This window comes from Miniopterus schreibersii (assembly GCF_964146895.1).
Source record: "Miniopterus schreibersii genome assembly, chromosome: 13".
In the NCBI taxonomy this organism is placed as follows: domain Eukaryota; kingdom Metazoa; phylum Chordata; class Mammalia; order Chiroptera; family Miniopteridae; genus Miniopterus; species Miniopterus schreibersii.
In genome coordinates, this window is record NC_138113.1 from 10,164,682 (window position 1) to 10,180,231 (window position 15,550).

A 15,550-nucleotide genomic window follows, 5' to 3' on the forward strand; every position below is an offset into this window, starting at 1 on the left:
CCCCAGCTCTGGGTCCCAAAAAGGCAGAGCCTGGAGCCAGGGAAATGGGGAAGTTGGAGCCCTGGCTCTGGAAGAGGGGCAGGTCAACAAAAGGTCTCTGCCCCCAGCCCAATGCCAAAAGTAGTCCCCAGTCTGGGGTGCAGAAAAAGGAAAGACTTGACTCCAGTGAACTTTGCAAACTGGGAATGCAGCCTCCCGTGAAAATCACAAGGAGCTCCCGCAGAACATCCAGAGGTCCGCTCAGGCAGGGAAAAAAAGTTGCCCTCGCCCCGACTGGTCCCTGGTTATGCAAATAAGGGATCCAAGAGTTCACAATTTAATTGGTCCAAATAGCACTGTCCTGATTGGTTGGAATCATGCATTACGATTGGTCGGTAAGTATGCAAATGAGGATATGGTTGCTTAGTTCTGATAGAATGGGCGGGTCTCAGCCCACTGGTCCAAATAGATTCCAAGAACTGCTTTACGAGGTTCTGCTGGGGCGGGATCCCGGTGGAGGGGGCCTGACGGATCCGGCTGTGACTTTTCCCTCATATGCTCAGTGTGTGTGTGTGGGGGGGGGGGGGATGTAAACAATGGCTGCTAGACTCTGGATTACGAATTTGGATCCAGTTAACCGCAAGGAGTCCTTTTCAGCAGATACATTCCTTCCCGGGATCAACAGGCCTTAGGCAAGATCTGAATCCCGCTGCTCTCATTTAAAAAAAAAAAAAAAAGTCGATTTGAAGTCAAGATGGGTTTAAGGTTAGGCCTTACTCTTCTGTTATGCAGCTCTAATGTGCAGGAAAGCTCAGGCTAGACTTTCCTGAGCTCCCCCAGCTCTGTCCAGGTGTGTGTGACGGCACCTGTAAGCTCTTCATTTCCTCCGCTTCCTGCCGCTCACCCCCAAACTTAGCCCCATCTGTTCGCACCTTTCCTGTAGCCGACAACATGACAGTCAGATAATAATGAATTCTAACGTAACTTTTATATTCTCTCATTCCAAGGGATAAGAAAAGCATCTGCTTGATAAAAATCAGTCTAAAAGGAACTGTAATTTTTTTTTGCGTCAATATCTTCAGTTACAGAAGATAAATAGAACTTGATAAATTGTTATTTAGTGCCCTGAAAACGAATGGCTGCCAATTTTGCAGTAAGTTACAAGGGCAGAGGTGGTATTGCTTGTGTTCCCACAAAGCTTAAAACATCTCAAATGCACTGCAGGAAGACAGTGAATAAAGGCTGAAATTCTCATAAGTTATTTTAAGTTAGATTTTCAAATAGTTCAATTTAAAATTTTAATTTTAAAACATTATATGCTTTTCAAGAAAAAAGCCTATTCTGTACTGTTTTCATAACCAGCAAGTAATATGACTTAGTTCAACGAAGCTTCTGTAATTCTTTACATATATGAAATGTACGTCATGGTTAGAATTTTGGTGGTTTTAAGCTTAAAAGAACTGTATTTTAACTGAGTCTCCAGATGCTGGTCTCTCAGTCTCATTTAATAAAGTCAAGAAACATCTGTTTCTTTGACAGTTCACCTTTGACCCTCTAATAGAACTGGTATTGTGGTAGAATAATTGCAAAATGTCAAGTCTTTAACTATTAAAGACCGATTGGGTGTGATACTCTTGAGCATAAGGGCAATAAAACATGCTGAAGTTTAAAATTTATTACCAGTTTTTCATATTGATGCTTTCAAAGTTTCAACATGAATAGCCGTATTTTCTACTGGGTGTGTTAACTAGTTTGGAATTGAAAGAGCAAGAAAGTAGCTTTCTTTTCCAGCCTTTAATGTAGAAAGAAGGAAGAGAAGCATGAGTTCACTGCATCTGGTGTGGAATATTTTACATTCGAAATTCTCAAGGCAAATCAAATGAAATCTAACACCATCCAGACCTACTTGCTTGAGGTTTTTGCCATTTCTACAATAGATGGCGCCATAGGACTTAAATATCTCCTGTGGGAAACTGATAAAACCAAGTACAGTGCAAAAATCAGTGTGGATCAGGAAGTTAGAGCGGCATTGTCCTACCTGATTCCGAGGTTTGCGAAGTCGTGCAGCGCCCAACAGGTGCACAGACACCATTAGTAAGTAACTGTGGTTAAGAATGAAATAAAAAATATTTTTGTTCAATTTACATGTAATATTTTTCCAAATAGCAACTAAATTGTTAGGGCATAAATACTTAATAAGTTGCTTGGATCTAGATATTTCTTTTGGCCAAGGGAGACCATGAAAAAAGTTATTGAGACACTGAGGGTGCCTTAAACCCAGAATATTTGGGAAACTTTGATCTAACCCACAAACAGTTCATATTCAAATTTCACCATTTGTCCAAAATAGCCTTTATAGTTATGTTCCCCACCTTCTCATCCCTCACCTCCTAGTCTGGAGTCTAATCCAGTATTATTTAATTGTTATCTATTTTCAGTCTTCTTTCACCTGGCCTGGTTTCTCAGATTTTCTTTATCTTCCAAAATGACAGTTATTTTTAGAATATTCCTCATTTTGTGTTTGGTGAATCCTTTCAATTAAATTCATTTATGTTTGGCTGGAATGTCACAGAAAGACATAATGTTCTTTTAAGGGCATTAATAATCAGAAGGTCGGTGGTTCAATTTGTTCCATTTATTAATGATGTTAACTTTAGTTAGTTGGTTAAGGTATAAGGTAGTGTTCACTAAAGTGAGTTCTTCCCTTTGTAATAAGTAATTTGTAAGGGGGTATTTTGAGGGTACATAGATATCCTTTTTTCATTGACCTTTCACCCACAGATTTTTAGAATCCAACGAATTCACAGCTGAAGAGATTATTACCATAGTGGATGCAAAAATCATGATTTTCCAACTCCATCATTCCTCCTACATTTATTACTTGGTATTTTACCTTCAGGGAGAGCTTTCCTTTCTCATTTGTTCATTAATTTATTAATTTATATCAGTATGGACTTATATATGCTTATTTTACTTCATGAATATTGTTTTATTACTATTATTTATTTTGATGCTCAAGCTGGCTTTTATGTCTTTTTAATATGTCTCCACTATTTTTTGAGCACTCCCTTGCTTTCTGGCATAACTAGGAGCCCTGGTTCCCTAAGTCCTTTTAGTGGAGAATGGTATTTAGAAACCAAGGTATGGATGTTAGGTGTGCTCATTGATACTAAGGTGTCTTTGCTTTGGGCCCTTTTAGTTGACCGAGCCAAAAAAATACGTTTACATACATACATGCATCTAAATCCATATATTAAAACATAGTTCATACTGATATTCCCAATTGATTTTAGCACAACAGGATTCATTCTGATCTTCTCCCTTTCCATATGTAGAACTCCCCTCTTCACCAGTGAGAAACTTGGCTCTCATCCCTAATATTTTTACTCACTTGCTCAATCCTACAGTACACAGGAAGTTTAAGAATTGCTAACCCATTTCACAAAACAGAAACACTTCGAATTAGAGTTCACTATTTGCTCATAGTTATTTTTGCCTTAGACTGACATACAGTTTATCATATGATTTTATGTAGTATGAATTTTGTGTTTAAAAGTTAATTGGGTTAGCCCGGCTGGTGTGGCTCAGTGGTTGAGCATCAACCCATGAACCAAGAAGTCCCCGATCAGGGCACATGCCTGGGTTGCAGGTTTCATCCCCAGTAGGGACATGCAGGAGGCGACTGATTGATGGGTCTCTCTCATCGAAGTCCCTATCTCTCTATCTCTCTCCCTTCCTCTCTCTCTAAAATCAATAAAAACATATTTTTAAAGATTAATTGGGTCATTCCTTCCCCCCCCCTTTAGTGTGGTTATGGTTTTCATTTGAAATATAGTTAAGTTCATTTATTTCTGTTTATATGTTATTTCCGTTTTCACCCTCCATTACTGTTGACTTTATTTTATCATTATTTTTTGGATATGTAAAACAATGTTTTGAGAGTCAAAAAATGATACATATTAGCATACTCAGAAAAGTGTCACTCTCACCTCCATCCCACTCCTCTTTCCCTCTCCCACCTGTGGGCAACCAGCCACCCCAGTTTATTCCTTCTTGGGTTTCTTTTTATAAAAACTAAGCAGTTACATATATATTTTCTTATTTCTCCTTTCTTACATGAGAGGTAACTGTACATATGTATGTTCTTTTGAACTTTGCTTTTTTCATTTAACAATATATCCTGGAAAGCACCCCTGCTAAGTCACAAAGAGCATACTCATTCCTTTTTACAGCTACACAGTGCTCCATCAGTGGATATGCCATGGCTTTTTCAATCAATATACTTGGCATTTATGTATTTTCATATTGTTGTGGGTGTGTCTTCAGGTCAAATTTCTTAAAAAGTGAAATTACTCGGTCAAAGGTAAACGTATGCATAGTTTTGTTATATATTGCCAAATTCTGTAAGGTAACATTTGAGAATTTTTGCATCAGTGTTCTTAAACATATTGGAATTAAGTAATATTCGTAAGTAATGTAATTATAAGTTAAGTAATTTGTGCTACCTTTACCTGGCATAAATATTAATGTTATACACTGTACTTGCTTAACAAAAACATTTGGAAGTTTTGTTTCATTTTCTATGTTCTAGAATAATTTATGTGACAAAATTCATACATGTGTAATAGCAAAGAGAACAAAACAGTCAACAATTCATGTACTCATTTCCCAGCTTATGTATAATCTTGTTTCATCTATACTCCACGAAGATTATTTTGAGCCAAAGATCTATAACTGTACTTATTAGAAGGTACGGCTCTTAATTACAGACATACCAGGGGCACACTGTGATAGGCAGAATTCCCTGCAGACCAGCTCTTCCACTGATAACTATAAACTCTGGGAAAAGATGCAAAACAACTACCTGGGGATCCTGAAGAGTAATAAACATCAGGCAGGTGGTAAATGGGAGTAAAAAATACTTGGAGGAGCTCCTGGGCTGAGATGAGTTTCTCCTGAGCAATACAAGGACCTTAGAACATGCTGACTGATGAGCCCTTTCCATCTGACACACCAGGGTACAGGATTTAGTTCCGAGCAAGCTCTGCACCCTGTCAGAGGAGTAAACATGATGCTACCATGTGGACATCTATGGGCTCACCCTCCTACTGTTCCAAGGATTGTGTGGCAGTTTGTATTTTCCACAAATGGCTGCACAATATCTCCCATCCTATATGAAATTCTTTTTTAAAATTATGGTAAAATTCAAATATATATAACAAAATTCACCAATGGTGAATGAGAGTCCCAATTGTTCCAAATTCACGTTGGCCCTCAATTTTGTCAGTCTTTTAATTTTAGCTTTCCTTACAGGTTCGTAGTGGTATCTGCTACTAGTTTTAATTTACCTATCCCTGAAGAGTAGTGAGGTCAGGAGCATTTTCATATGTTTATGGGCCAATTCCTCTTATAGGAAGTGGTGGTTCAATTATTTCCCCCAATGTTTCAGTGAGGTTTTTTTTGTTTTACCAATTTGTAAGAATTATTTGTATATTCTAGGTGTATATCCTTTATCAGATATATACACCTTGCACAAGGATATTTGTAGCAGTATTATTAGTAATAGTAAAAAACTGGAAACAACTCATTTGAATGCTTGTGTGGCTTAGAAAAGCTAAGTCTGGGGGTGTGGAACGGAGCATGGCTTTATGCACATTCCAGAGAGAGCGCTACCAAATTCATGGGAAGCCCTTTCCTACTTATCTGAGCCTGGACACGAACTTCATTTTGCATAAACACACACAATAAATGTACATTGTTTTAGTGTATACTAAGTTTTCCACAAATGCAACTGCTAGTTAAATTGCAAGAAGATTGCATTTTGTTCTGTTGGGAACTTGACCAAGGGTTGCTCCAAGTTTCAGAAAATCATTTCACGGATGGCAACGTTGCTCGTGATATTTGAGTCAGCACATTGGTGTCAGCTTGCATTTGTGTCTCTTCAATTCACAGCACTTTTATGGATATGTAGAAGCATGTTTGTTTAACCTTTATTTCTAATTGTTAACTACGAAGATGAAAGGTCGACAGTATGCAGGTGAATATTGTCTTGCTTTTCTTAAATCCAATCTTACTCATTGCGAGCAGGTGTAGGCATCTGCCTGTTTTATTGTATCTTCTAATTTAGCTGTGCCTGAGCATTTATATATATGAAAATACAAATTATTTCATTTTAAATTGTTTTCCTTTATTTCTCCTTTACATCACAGGTATAGATCAATTTTAGGAAATTATGCAATTATGTAGGCTATATTGCTTATGAATTTCATTTTGGTATTATCAATTTTTTAAAATAAAAAGTTGATATTAGGTCTTATAGAACTGGAGCAACTGTCTTAGAATATTAAATGAACTTGTATTTTCTTTATTTTTAATGTTTATATTGATTTTAGAGTGAGAGGAAGGGAGAGGGAGATAAAGAGAGAAACATGGATATGAGAGAGAAACATCAATTGATTGCCTTCTGCATACCCTCTACTGGGGATCAAACCCAAAACCCAGACATGTGCCCTGACCAGGAATCGAACTGGCCACCTTTTGGTGCGTGGGATGATGCTCAACCAACTGAGCCACACTGGCCAGGGCTAAACAAACTTTTAAATATAGTTGTAGAGCTATAGTTTACACAAACATACCTATGTGTCCATACATACTGCACATACAGAGCAAATCCACTCTTAACAATCAGATATAAAATATGTCAAGTGATATAACAACTTCCTGTGGAAAAACTAAATATCCTTCCTGGCCAGACTTACATTCTTGGAACAGGACCAAACTAAAACAGTTTTGGTGAATATTATTTTCTAGCTTCAAAGGAACCATAGTTCTTGTCAGTAAGATTCCACAGTCTGTATATCACTCAATTTGCGCATGCAGTATACATTATATTGCATTGCATATTATATTATACATTATATTGCATGGCAAGTTACAATAGTTGCAATTACAGTAAGATCCTTTTATAACTTTAGCTTTCTCTTCCTTCTGAAGTAACATCAAGCTGGACTGCAGGACTGTTGCTGGAACATATTTCATCTCATCATTTTCTATTTTAGGGACTGCAGAGGCCATATAGGAGACCATTTTTGAATCTAGAGCACCTAGATTCAAAGTTCAGAGGCCTTTGCTCCTCTGCCTTCCCTCTTCTTCCTTCCCACCCCCCCCTTCCCCCCCACCCGTCCCTCTCCCCCCTCCCACTCTTTCCTCCCTTGGCTATGCCTCCACAGTTTGAGTCACAGGCTCCATCCGACTTAAAGGCGTGATCATTAGTCAGGGATGCAGGCTCAGCCTCCCCTGGCTTTCCCTGGCTGTGGAGAGCCGTGTGCAGCGGGTGCTGGCTCTCTGCGGGCATCTGGGGAAACTGCAGGGACAGCTCTGGCAGCTTGCACAACCCAGGTACCTCTGGAGAGCAACTGAGGCCAAGGGGCAGCAGTGACAACGAGGATGGGTGCTGGAAGCTGACGAGGCTGTGCAGGGGAGGCAGGAAGGGCATGTGGACCTGGCAGGTGTGCAGGTCGAATGGCAGATCAGGGCTGTCACCTGCCTGCCTGGGGAAACCTGCTCCAAATGCGACCCACAGTGTGGATGTTAAGCCAGTCATCTTCCTGTGGTGTCACCCGGCCCTAGGGATGGCCATGATGGGGAGCGAGAGTCCGCCCCAGCAGTGCCTGGGCCAGCCCTTAACCTCGCCTCTCGCCTCTGTGCCTCGGTTCTCAGCCCTCCTCCAGCTCCCTCTGGGAAAACAGTGCGAGTGCACACACGTGTGCTACTTTTCAGTCGTTGCTATGAGGTAAAGCTCTGGAATCCCGGGTACTTGAATTATATAAACCAGGAGATTGGGAGGAAGTAAGTGGGCCCTCAGAACCCAGTCCTGCAGGCAGGAAGCGAGCACCCTTTTTCCTTGCCTTCCCTACGCTCACCATGCTGTTCTCTTGAGACATGGTCACCACCTTTCCACGTCTTCCTCAGCGTACAGTCCAGGCAGGCCTGAGACCTCGGCATTGCTGAGTAAACGGGGGCACAAAGGCTGAAATGGCTGGAAGGGTGTGGCTTCCTATGGTGGTCTGACAGAGCTGCGCCCCCCGGGGGCACTGGGTGGACCATGGAAATAGCTTCCAAGAGAGAAACTGCTCTTCTCCGTGTGTTTTCGTTGTTCTGAGTCTCTCGGAGGAAATTTGGTAGCAAGTATCAGAGACATAAATGGTGGACTCTCAGCATTTTTCACCCTGGCATCTCCAGAAAGGATAAATTGGGGCTAGACCAGCAGCTCTAGCCGTCAGTGAAGTTGTGAAGATATTGCAGTTTATCTTGGGTGTCCTCCTTTCTTTTCTGTGCCTCTCCCTGATTCCTCTCTCCTTTCAGTCCCTATGCTGTCATTGCAGGGGATCATGTCCCCCATATGGCTCTGTCGGGAAGTGCCCAGCCAGACCTCCTGGGGTAGGAGTGCCTTCTATCAAATGACTTCTCTTTTCTCCTTCCACACGTCATCACAACTCTGGTTACCTTGGGTGGTTTATAATTTTTGTTTTGTTTGTTTGTTTGGTTTTAGAATGTATTTTTATTTGAATATTGAATATGGGTATCCCTAATGTTCTAAGAATCCATAATAATTAAAATAATATTAAGAAAACAGAAGAGAAACTGTAAAGCTGTCAACTCCACATCTTTATGAAGTTAAGTCAGCAAAGAGGTGATGATATAATTAAATATGAAAGAAAATTTCTTAAGGTAATCAAGTCATTTGCCTATGATACTATATTAACATCTTTTTTTTCCAGTTAAATTTTTAGCATTATTTTATTTATTTTTAAATTTATCTTTATTGTTGAAAGTATTATAGGTGTCCCATTTTTCCCCTCCAATTGACCCCCTCCACCTAGCTCCCACCCCCTCCCAGGCCTTCACCCTGTTATTGACTGTGTCCATCGGTTATGCTTATATGCATATAACTTCTTTGGTTAATCTCTTCCCACCCTCCAACCCCCTTCCCTCTTCCCTCTGAAATATGATCGTCTGTTGCCTGCGTCAATGTCTCTGGATCTATTTAGTTCATCAGATTCTTTTGTTCATTAGCTTCTTCTTAAAGAAGACCCTTCAACATTTCCTGTAGTGCTGGTCTGGTGGTGATGAACTCCTTTAGCTTTTCCTTGTCTAAGAAGCTCTTTATCTGACCTTCAATTCTAAATGATAGCTTTGCTGGGTAGAGCAATATTGGTTGTAGTTCCATGTTTTTCATCACTTTGAATATTTCTTGCCACTCCCTTCTGGCCTGCAGGGTTTCTGTTGAGAAATCAACTGACAGTCGTATGGGTGCTCCCTTGTAGGTAACTAACTGCTTTTCTCTTGCTGCTTTTAAGATTCTCTCTTTGTCTTTAACCTTTGGCATTTTAATTATGATGTGTCTTGCTATGGGTTCCTCTTGTTTGGGACCCTCTGTGCTTCCTAGACTTGTAAGTCTATTTCTTTCCCCAGGTGGGGGAAATTTTCTGTAATTATTTTTTCAAATAGGTTTTCAATTTCTTGCTCTCTTTCTTCTCCTTCTGGCATCCCAGTAATATAAATGTTGGGCCTCTTGTAGTTGTTCCAGAGGCTCCTTATACTATTTTCATATTTCTGGATTCTTTTTTCTTTTTGCTCTTCTGGTTGGGTGTTTTTTGTCTCCTCATGTTCCAAATTGCTGATTTGATTCTCAGCATCCTCTACTCTACTGTTGATTGCCTGTAAATTATTCTTCATTTCAGTTCGTGTAGCCTTCTTTTCAAGTTGGTACTTTATTATGTCATCGATTTTCTCAGTTATTTTTGTATAATTCTTACTATGGTTGAGCATCCTTATAAACAAAATTCTGAACTCTGTATCTGTTAGCTTGCTTGGATCTATTTCATTTAGTACCTTTTCTAGAGGTTTCTTCTGTTCTTTCCTTTGTGACATGTTTCTTTGCTTCCACAGTTTGGCTGCTTGCAGGTATTTGCTTGTATGTATTAGGTAGAGCTGCTATGTCTCCTGGAATTTGTAGAGTGGCTTTGTGTAGTAGGTGTCCTGTGGGGTCCAGTGGCTCAGCCTCCCCAGTCACCTGAGCTGGGCCTTCTAGGTGCTCCCCTGTGTGGGCTGTGTGCAATGTCCTGTTGTAGTTGAGCCTTGGTTGCTGTTGGCGTCCCTGGGAGGAATTGACCCTCAGACCAATCAGTTGTGAGGACCAGCCACAACTACAGCCAAAGAGCTTCTGTGCTGGAGATACCCCTATGGAGCAGGATTTACTTCAGTGGAGCTTTGGTTCACCAAGTGCGCCTCTTGAGTGTGTCACTCATGGATGTGGTAGGGCTGTAACCCAGCATGGTTGAGTCTGACCACCAAGTGCACTGTCTCTGGGGCCTCCAGGGAGGTGCAAAGTCAGCCTCTGCCAGTGCCTTGCCCAGGGCCACCCAGCCTGAGCAACACAGCAAACCGTAGTTGGCTGCTACTTGTGCTGGGCTTGTCGTTGTCTAGGAGAGGCCAAGCTATGAGCCAATGCAGGCTGCCACTAGTGCCAGGCCTGGGGCCACTTATCAAGCTGTATGGGGCATGCTGCTGCTTGTTTGAGGGAAGGGAAGTCCTCACAACTTGTTAGGAAAGTCCTAAGCATGAGGCTCAAGAGGCCACTTGCATAGAAAAGCCCCTGGAAATGGTCTGGATGAGCCTGCAGGGGAGGGGCGGGGCCTCTGGGAATCACAGGGGCGGGGCAAAGGTGTGAGTCAGGTGCTGGAGAGTCAAATACAGCGCCTGCCTGCTGGCTCTGTGCCAGGGAGGGCTCACCACAGGAGTAATGGCCTCCGCCAGCTCCTCTGCCTGGGAGAAAGCTGCCCCTCCACCTCTCGCCCCGATTTCAGGCAGGTTAGTTCCTCCCCGAGTGTCCCAGGCCCTTTCAGGCCGCTGCCCGGCGCTGGGCTCAGAGGGAGCGCGTCCGAGGAGTCTGTGCGCTGGCCCTTTAAGAGGAGAGCCTGGGGCTCCTGCAGCCTCCGAGACCCTCAGCGACAGTCCCCGCTGGTTTCACTGCCCGGAGTTGTGAGGACGTCTCTTCCCGGCCCTGGAGCCCTGGGCTGGGGGCCTGCTGTGGGGCTGGGACACCCCACTCCTCCGGGAAACCTCCACCACTGAGATTCCCTCCCAGGTTTACCGGAGGCACCGGGTGTGGGCCCGCGGCCCTGTGTCTGCGATTCAGCCCCGATCCGCCCGTGTCTCTGCCCCTCCTACTGGTCTCGGTGCTTCTTCAGTCCCCTGGTTGTAGGGCTTCTGTTCAGCCAGGTTTCAGGAGGTTCTGAGTGATGGTGGTTCTGCATTTTAGTTGTAATTTTTTTTTAAAAAACATATCTTTATTGATTTCAGAGAGGAAAGGAGATGGAGAGAGAGATAGAAACATCAATGATGAGTCATTGATCGGTTGCAGCCCGCAACCCGGGCATGTGCCCTGACCGGGAATCGGACCCCGATCACCTGGATCCTAGGTCGAGGCTCTACCGCTGAGCCACGCCCGGCCGGGCTTAGTTGTAATTTTGATGTGGTTGCAGGAGGCGGCGGGTGCAGCTGCCACCTGTGCTGCCATCGTGTTTCCTCAGGTGGTTTGTCTTAGTAGTTAGGAGAGAAGCATCTAATTAAACTAATTCAAATTAAGGTCAGGAAAATGCTCCTCTTAAAGAGCTTGGCTATTTCTCCTTACCCCTAGAAACAGCCACGGAGAGCACCCAACTGAGAAACCGGGCTTGAGAGAATCTTCTTTAAACCTAGACTCTCCTCTTTCCCCCTTTTGTGGTCTACAAACTCTGTGGGCAACTTTAGAGAAGGCCAGCCTTACTTCCCCCCTCTCACACCTCACTGAGAAGTTGCCCAGATCTGAGGTGAGAGCTGGAAAATATCCCCACTAATGAGTCCCTGAAATGCACTTGGCGTGTTTAACTTGGTGGGTCCTTGAGGTGGCCCTGCTCCTTACCATCCACCTTAGACTCCTTACATCCCCAGAAAAAAGCTTCCAGAAGCATAGTAGATTGTTGTTGACCTCAGAAGAAAATAGATGCAAATCGGCAAACATTTTGAATGCAGGGCCACAAGCATGATATGGCCAAAGGTGTGCACGTGTGTCATGAGAGCCCCCCAAAGACACCTATTCAACCTTAGGCTCAGAGGAGCTGACGCATGAACCAAAGCTTGAAAAGCAAGTGGGGATCAGATGACGTTAAAGGGTAGGAAAAAGTATCGTGGGCAGAGGGACTAGTGTGTGCAGGGGTACAGGGCTGTGAAGTAGGGTGCTGTGGCTGGAGAACTGTAGATAGTTTGAATGGAGTACATGAGGGGATGCAGGGAGAGCTGAACCCGAAGGAGCCAGCTCACAACGGGCCTGTGCCAGGCTCACAGATTTGAGCTTGTCCCTGAAGGATTTTAAACAGGGTGTGGACGTGTCCAGATTTGCAATGGAGCATGCTGCTTCTGGCAGCAGGTGGAGTGGAGAGAGCCAGACTGGAGGCAGGAAGGGTAGTCAGAAGATGGGGGGGGGGGGGAGCACACAAGGTGTGATGAGGACTTCTTTACAGAGAATGCCAGCTAATAAAATAGGAGAATTAGCAAAAATCACCATTTGCCATCCCAATTCAGGCAAGGACTGTGATTATCAACAGATGCTAGGAGATTCATGTGGTCTCAAAGCCTCACTCCACAAATTATTAAGAAGGGGAAACTGTACCTTTGCAACGAAAGATCTGCTGGTCATCACCTTAACCTAGAGGCCAACTTAACACAGCGGGACGACCCAATGTTATGTGCTTTCTGATGTGACACAATAAGAGACAAATATCTTTCCAAAGATGATCAGTCTGAACCTAATTATGAGGCAAATCCAGGATGTGGGACATTATCTAAGAAACCTGGCTGGAACTCTTAAAAAGTTCAGTGTCATGAAAAACAGAAAAAAAAACAAAAGGTGAGGGGACGGTTCTAAGTCAAAAGAAATTAAGGGCACCCAGCAACCCCATAAAGTATGTAACCCTTGCTGAAATTCTTAATCAAAATCTTGAAACAACTATAAAAGACATTTTGAGGACATTTGGGGAAATTTGAATAGGAACTGAGTACTAGATACTTGTTTTCCTAGGTGTGATAGTGATATATCTATGTAGAGAAATGTCATCATTCTCAGATGACGCTGTAGGATTGAAGAGTTAAGTGTCTTGATGTCTTCAACCTATTTTCACATGGTTCAGAAAATGTGTAATGTACATGTCTGTACATATGTGATATACGTGGACGTTTTTACATATGTATGATCTGTTTATGACATGTATGTGCTCGTACATATATATGCTATGTATGGCGAGTGAGAGAGAGAGGTGACAAAATGGTAATTTTGTTTAAGAGAAGGAAACATTAGAGCTCTTGCACTATGTCAATTTTGGGGAGGTTTGCCCAAGACAGTGGCAGTAGGTTTGGGGAGAAAGGTTGGAGTCAAGAGAAACACAGAAATAGTGGGCATTAATCGAACTTGGAATAACGTTAGAGGATCCACCTGGAGTGAAGTTAGGGCGCAGACCGAGTCAGGAGCTCAGTCCCGGTCAAAGGTTATGCGATGCGCATTCTCAGCGCAAACAGTGGCAGCAACCAGAACAGAAGCGTGTCACACACTGGGGAGCAGAGAGCTGCAGGGCCAAGAGCACCGGCTAGGACTCAGGACGCTGGGGTTCTAACCCCGGCTCCACCACTAAGCAGCTGTGAGCGAATGAGCTCAGCTTTTCTGGGGCTTTTCTTTGAAAATGAGGTTGGACCAGCCATCCTCTGAGGCCCTGTTTAACCTTTGAAAGTGCGTAGTTGTAGTTGCCCTTCCTTAGTGAAGCTCCTCAGGGCCATCTGAGCGGAGCATTAATGAGATTTTGTCACACCTGCCTCTTCATTCTCTCAGTCTTAATTTATTTCTCCTTTTTGGCCACCCTCCGAGGGTCTGCCCTTGACTGGAGGAGAGCCTCCCTGAGCATTGCTCCCTAAGTGGAGCTCCTGCGCTGTCTGCCCCTTGACTTAACGGCAGGGCTCTTTCCCAGGCTCTTGGATACTGCTTTCTATTAATAACTCTTCTGATTTTCTCTTTGTTGTAGAGCTAATGCACACTTATGGTAGAAATGTGGAAAAATTGGAAAACTATATAGAAGAAAACTTAAATTGCTCACAATTTCACCATTTCACTATGTGTGTAGCATAGCCGATCTCTTATCATATACGTATTTTGTATTCTGATTTTTTAGTACTTAATAACATATCTTGATCACACTCTCTTGTGGGGGAATGGGACAGATCACCAGCCTATAATTTCTTTTCCAGAATTTTATAAGTTTGGAATGTCATTTTGGAACCTCATTTTTAACAGCTCTCAATATAATGAGATACATTAAATACTCAAGATATGTAATAAAATAAATGAAATATTAAATATGTTAAGATGAGATATGCTAAAATTAAATATTTAAACACATTCCTTTTTTGTTATTTGTATCTCCTTATATAATGAAAGGATTCATCATTTTCATATCAGACATTTTCCAAATGATTTGGCAGCTCTTTGCCCATTTCTTCTTGTTCTGATCGAAGGCTTGCCTGTTACATCATCAGTATTGCGGGGGAAATGTGAGGATAAAGAAAGGACAAGGGAAAGGAATAGGTTCAGAATTTCTCAGTTTATGATACTACATCTATAATGTTGGGTCCATAGAACCGCTTCTGGGTGGTCAGGATGGATTGTGTATGGGGGGTGTGGTGAGTGGGGAGTAAGGAAACAAATTAAAGATGATGGGTGTTGAGGAACATGTGGCAACTACTTTGGAGATTCCTTCTCTGCTGTTCTTATGCCAAATAATAGAGTCTAATTTCAATGTACTGTGTATGTACATGTATGTATGTGCATATGTGAGAGAGAGCCATAGGGGAGCCATTGGAGGAGTAATGCATTTTAGAATCTTTTTAAAAAGAAATCAAACCCAGCACTGATCATGAGCATTTTCTAATGTCATTAAATTAATTCAAAAACATCGTAGCAGTCGACAGATGGATACTCTTTAATGTCTCCAAGGAAGAACCTGAGCCATTCACTCATCCAAGCATCTGATATTTTGATCCAAGAAGTTCAAAGCACTTAATTCATCCTCATGGCTCCCCTGGGAAACAAGGAGAAAGAAGAAATTAATCTCCACTCTTTCATATGATATATGCTTAGATATGCTTACATTTTCATTATGCACTTGTCATCACAGAAAAAGAAATCCCATAAACCAAGTACATCTGTTCAAAACCACTTCTAACCCTCATTAAAATGTATACATTCACTGTGCATTCTCTTTGTCTTTCTGAATTTTTTCAAATATACACATTTCAATGACTCTCATACCTATTATTTTTAAAGGCTATATAGTATTCCATTTTATTGGTATGTCATAGCTTACTCAATCATATCTTTATTGTTTTAGGGGTTGTTCTTAAATTATTTTAAGCACCATAAGTAATACTATGAATGCATCATGTGTGAATAATTTTTGTTCCTTTTGGATTTTTTACTTGAGTCTCA